We start from the raw sequence: 6751 nt of genomic DNA, 5'->3' as shown, positions 1-6751 counted from the left end.
TTTTTAATACCATAGATAAGTATATATATGTCTAATACATAGACTGATATACCGTCTCCGCTCAGAATCGTTTTTCTTATACAGTGATATTATATCATTGAATTCAAATTTAATTCTATCCATTATACAGTGTCCCACTTGTAACCTGCTGTACAGCAGAGCGACATCCACTTACCCACCTTTTTTTTCTTTTGTTATGTTCATAATTTTATTGTCAGGACGAATTTTATATGAAAGAAAACTTTAGAAAAATTCACAGGAAAAGTAGGAAATCTGGATATCAAAAATGTGCCATCTGTTCAGCAAAAAAATATACAAAATAATAATAGACCGTTGTCCTGTGAACCTACACATTCACGTCATAAACAACTTGTTAATAAAAAATTTGTAATTACATATGCTCTTCAAAGGTTCTGAAATCAACTGCAGATGGTTATTATTATCATCATTATTATTATTATTAGCCTATCTGTAAATATATTGCTCACATAATCACAATCGTGTCTCCAGTATTTTGATATTCAAGATGATCTATGGACATTTTTAAGTTTTGAACAACATTCACCGTATATTAAATAACAAATTGAACAAAGTTGTTATCATATAAAGTTCGCACATAAAACAGGCAACGAAGTGCTTGGCATTAGCTAGTATAGTATAGTTTAATAATCTGTGTTCAAAATGTCATAATTTAAGGTACTGCAAGATTCTATAATATGGTATATTACCTAATAATATGGAATTATAGAAAGAATAAATCAAATACCATATTATGTATTTATTTTTTATATAAGTGTAAAATTAATGTTATACAGTTTAATTCATTGAATAATATTACAATAGTCATTTAACATTTAATAGTACACAATTCTTAATAAAAATAATAATATATTACCTATTTTTAACAATAATATTAAGAATTTAATTGTATTTTTACATTATGAGAATGATCGTCAGATGCACGGACATTTAAAACATTATGTGTACTGATTATTAATTATTTCTCTATTATTTTACCTTTTTAAATGATGATCATATTATTATTTACACTAACAGTTTTAATTTAAATTTTACTAATAAATAATACTTCTGTTTAAAAAAAATAACATAAGATAATACAATGAAAATAATTGCAGAAAAAGGAGCAATATAGGCAATTTTATATACAGCTTTGAACAATTCTTCCTGAGAAGATCCATTCCTGTTTAAGGGGCTTTTTGACTACCATATTCTAAGGAACATCTTATAGGCTACTTCATATTTATTCAGCTGTCGACCATGCCATTGTGTTACTTATAACCCATTAGTTATAAATATTATAATCATTAGTGTGAGCATAGGGCACAACTAGACCAATAATTTTGGCCAATCATAATGAGTTTCCAGACCTCCAGACCTTTAACACAGTATAAATAATTTTACTTGTTTGAAATATTATTTTATTTATAAAAATTAACAATAATTCATTTTGCTTTGTATATTTATGCACTATATTTTAATTTTTTTAGTCTGGCAATTTGAACTAGCAGTAGAACTACCTTTTTAAAGATGGATATATTCCGTTAAGTCTAAGTCACATTTACTAAACAACAACACATGGAAAGAACACCTAAAAGATAATATAAGTTATAAATAAATGTAATTTTATATATAAAATGAACAATTTAGATTAACTTATACAAATAATTAAGGTTTTGTTTCTAAAAACAAATGTAATTAATAACCGTATATTATCATCATATTTATCAATTAGGTATGTGATTTGTTAAAATGACAGTAAATAAAGAAAACTAATAATTTAAATGTAATTCCTTGTATTTAATAAATTTAAATAATAATATTAAGGTGAGCATGTGGGTAACGCTTTGCTATATATTACGTGTCCTGTGGGTGGTGGCTGGTGGCTAAGTGCTATGGAAGTGTTAAATTAAATTTAATGATATAAAATTGTTTCATACAAAAAAACGATTCTGAGCGAAGAACCAAAGACTGTCAACCTATAATATTACAATATAATATGTACCTATATTTTATGGTATTGCTGTTAAATCAATTTTTTCTACTTTTAGTAAAACAGTAGATTGAATTAATTTTTACCAAAAACATTTCATTTGGTATACTTTAAAAGCTTTAAGTAGGTACAGTATGAAATACTAACAAAAAGCCTAGAAAACTGTTAACCCTTGACTATTGAACATTTTATACATTTTTAACTACAAAATAATTAGCAAATTGTTGATAAATTTTGTAAAAATGTGAACTTTAAATGCGTATGAAAAATAGGGGCTATGTATCTTTTATAATGTGAATTTTCAATTTTAGACTGAAGATAGTAATTTTTTTTAGTATTTTGTTACGTGCAGCCCTTTCAGAATCCAAACGATGATGTAGTTTGAAATAATAATACTAATTTCAAAGTAATAAAATGTGTTTTAATAATTTAGAACAGTTAATTATGAAAATATAGTAGTAATGTAGAATGATTTCGTGGTAGTAGCGGTGTAGCGGTGTATAATGGCTGGTGGCGTGAAGTGACTTTGGTCTTGCTGGTCCAGGTACATCTGCTCAGGCTGTGCTCCTGTCTCCCTTATATATGCTGTCAGCTCCTTTGATCTGGTCAGTATACGGAACTCGCAGGTGCCTTGGGTGTGGTCGTAAAAGTTGTTGTTGTTGTCGTACTGAAGAAACCACCGTCTTGTGTTCATAGGTTGTTATGCTAAATGCTTTTACAAGGAGAACCGCATAGTATGGTTCGAATAAGTAAAAGCGGTTATAATACCTTCAGTTATACATTCTCATACATGCCCATTACAATTTTAAAGGATAGTCTACTGTAATCAGTGCTATTATAAGATCAACCTTTAACAATAAAATGTAATAATAAAAATAATCATAATGGAATAACAATAGCATTACCTACATATAAATGTTACATAATAAAATGTTAGTAATTTTTTATTTTATATTATCAGTTTTACCGTATCGATATAAAAAAATAACGAAAATACAATTACAATATATTATTCAATCGTATCTGATACCATTTAAAAGTAAGACTTTCCATTCAGAAAAGATACTGAAGTCCAAACAAATTATGTGTTTATTTGCAATTTAAATAATATGTTGGTGGCCTCTGTGTAATTAAAATTGGATTCTTCCTCAGCAAATTTGTATTTTCTGAAAATGAAAACTTTGTTAAAAATATGTCAGTGCACCATTTGTTTTCTCTTTTTAAACTATGAGCAACATGCAAATGTGAGTACAGTTAATCCGATTTTGTACTGTTAGCTTTAATATTAGAGTGATGAGACATAACAATATAATCAAACTTATACTTTTAAAGCAAGCTAAGGAAGTAAGCTACATCACTATCAAACAATGATAATTTACATTTTAATAATCCATTAATGTGTTTTTTAAATTGGACATTGGTTAGTTGAAGTACATTAGACATTTCAGAGTATTTCAATGTATCGCATTTGAATTAATACGTTTTTTTTTTTTTAATAATTCAATTTTAACTCGCCTAATGATACAACAAATAGATAGTTTTTAATAAATAATAAGAATTTAATAATAAATAAACAAAAACAAACCCTAAAATCGTGATGAAGCCATGTTAACTTCCGTCTATTTAAAACTTTTTTTGTAGTACAATTCAAACTAATAACAATAAACCTGGTTATGTTAACAAATATTATAAATATACTGTACAAATTTTAAATATTTACATTATATGCAAGAAGTTTCGGTGGTTCAGGAAGAACAAATGATGATATATCTGTTAATCCTGAAGGCCAAGTTGTAGCTTGCAATACGTACTCAGAAAAAGAGATATTTAAATCATCAACAGCAGTTCACTAATAAATTGTGAATATAGTTCATCAAATACTTTGATATAAAATAACATTTGATGTAAGTTACTTGTAAACTCGTAACCACAATCTTTCTAAAAACAAATATTTTAATTAATACAAACAAATTTTAAAACATTTGATTAATTTACTTTTAAATTCTTTATCATTCCTTCTTCTAGGTCTATGGAACGGTTTAGTATTAATTGTTGGGCCAACTGTCTTTGATAGATGCTCTGGAAAACATCTTTATTAACTACATACTTAAATACTTTAATAGACTAAAATAAATTGTTTTTAACAATTTGATCATAAAATGTGTTTTATACGATTTGTTCAATAACATAAATATTTTGGGGCCTTTGACAATTGATTTTAAATTAGTTTAGAGTTTACGATTACTTAAAATGCTTTATTAAAAGCTTCATTGAACTCAAAATTATTTTCGAACATGTCTTGTAACATTAATTCTTTGTATATTACATAAAATTGCAATAATTCGGCAATGAAATGCTTGCAGATACATATAAAGATTTATGTAAATTGTATTTGATATTTGAAAATAATTATTTAACTCATACTCGTTTTAGATAAAAATTGCTTAAACATGCTATTCTCTCCATCTTTTTCAATGTATTCTCTAAAACTTTTGGCTAATAAGTCCAATCCATGATTAGCGTTGAATACAATTTCATAAGTGGACGGCATGTCATAAAATTTGCATTACATAAACATAGTTTTAAGGCTCCGTGTATTAAATTGAAATTATCAATAACAATTTGATGATAAAATATTAAGCTAACTTTGGGATGAGTACTAAGAAATAAAATATAAACTATAATTTTTGTCATTACAATTTAATATTTTGAAAACTTACATCTCAGGAAATATCACGGGTTCCTCAAAATAAATGTTATGACTAAAAAAAAAAAACTGTGAATGCTTCTTATTTTAATTTTTATGACAAATAAATATAAATACTTACTTCAAATGGACAATCGTTGGATGCCTGTACTTCTAAAAATGTGTTAATAACAGCAACAATGATATCCGGAGTTGTGGTATTGTGGTTATTGATATGTTACGTTGTAGTTTGTTAATCTCATCAATTAATAATTTGGGCAGACTGTCTTTCAAACTAAAATCATATTACGCTTTCCATACATACCATATCTCTAATCTTAAAAAAACATACTTAGTGGTTAGGTTAGGTTTATTCTACTTTTGGAATACTTTTGCCAATTTCCATGATAATTTTCCAACAGATTTGCAATATTTTCGGTTGGAAAAATACTTAATAGTTGAAGTACCCGTTCCTCTTGTAAAAACTTTTTTGAATTATAAAGTTTCTGACTGTGTGGATCATCAAAAATATCGAAACATTTGTTCAATGCGTCTCTTAATATATTGTCCATTGTTATGATTTTCTTTACAGATCCTTGTACTAATGTCCAACATTCCTCAAAATTAATGTTTGTTATTTTATGTGCCATACTTGTTAAATTCTTTTTAAACAACTAGTGAAAAAAAATTAAATTAAATAAAACAAATTAAATAAAACTTCCATTCAGTATATTTTTAAGAAGTATAAATTGATTGGACCATATATAAAATTAAAAATGTCACTTATTTCAGACTTGGTAATTAAACAATAAAAATCCCAATAAAAACTTTTTAAGTATTGGTACCTACTATTTAGAATGTTAAGAATCTACTGATAAGTAGTAAATAATCATATATCATTAATCAATTTAACTTGGGTAGGTTAGGTTACCTTTGAGATAACCTGTATTTCTTAATTCTTCCCTTTCCTTACTTTATATTTAAAAAGTATCAATTTTTAATAAGTACAATAGTACATAGTAACTAATATTTTTATAAAACTATTTTAATGGAAAAAATGTAAAATAATTATGGAAATCAAAAATTTGAAACAGCCAATTTTTCAAGTTAAATATTTAATACTTGGAAATAAGACACTTAGACAATCATTTTGGTTAATATGGCCAATAATATGATAATAAATACTATATTGACTATTGGTGTTTAATTTCAAAAATAAAATACAAGTTACTCTATTGTAATCATGACATGAACATTAATTAATAAGTTGTATTGCCTCATAAATAATACAAGTTTATGAGGTTCTATTACAGTGTATTTTGTGTTATTTGCTATCAAAAATGAATTGAATGTTGTTTATCAATATTAGACTAACAATATTAATTAATGAGCAAAATAATAAAATTTATATGAACTTAATTCTCAATAATTAATTTACAGCAAAAAAATTTAATTCGATTGATGAAAATTACAAACAACTTTAAAGAAGTTGATTTACAAATCTGTATCTACTTATTTTCTATGCAGACAAAATCAAATTTATTGAAATTAAATTTCTATAGAGTGGTCTATAGTGAATATATTATATAATAAGTAGGACGGAGGACTTGAAGAATTTGTACATAGGTCTGTGTTTCCATTTTACTTTTAAAGCAAGCTATGGAGATCTTAAGATTGTAACATATACCTAATTATTTTTTAATAATATATTTTGAATAAAAAGGCTAAGCCATTTCGATACAAATATAAGTCCGGGAACAATTAGATATACATGAATAGGTGGGTATGTTAATTAATAGCTTTAAAATAAAAACCTATCAATAATATTCTTACTTATAAGTTACATAATTCACTCCAATATTGTATGGCTTCATCTGAGCTGGCAGAATTTTCACGGCAGTTTTGAAAACCATTATATGTATAGTCCACTGTATGAACTAAAAACGATAAACCATTAAGAGAATGTCATCGTAGTATATGTTATCTCTCTCAGACCCACGCGCGACATGGAAAATTTAACGTTCACATTAATGATTATAACCATATTAATTTCT

The 6751-nt window shown here is 26.1% G+C and overlaps 1 long non-coding RNA gene across 1 annotated transcript; it reads right to left on the bottom strand.

Moving 5' to 3' along the window:
* Positions 1–3737: 3737 nt before the first annotated feature.
* LOC103309292 lies at positions 3738–6646 on the bottom strand. The gene is made up of 5 exons (XR_003838726.1): positions 6531–6646; positions 4840–5371; positions 4732–4773; positions 4007–4090; positions 3738–3949 (listed from the first exon to the last, which is right to left on the bottom strand). It is a non-coding gene; the product is annotated as an uncharacterized LOC103309292 (long non-coding RNA).
* Between the last annotated feature and the right edge of the window lie 105 nt (positions 6647–6751).

This window comes from Acyrthosiphon pisum, chromosome X (assembly GCF_005508785.2).
Source record: "Acyrthosiphon pisum isolate AL4f chromosome X, pea_aphid_22Mar2018_4r6ur, whole genome shotgun sequence".
Taxonomy (NCBI): domain Eukaryota; kingdom Metazoa; phylum Arthropoda; class Insecta; order Hemiptera; family Aphididae; genus Acyrthosiphon; species Acyrthosiphon pisum.
This window is presented reverse-complemented; position numbering and strand designations above follow the sequence as displayed.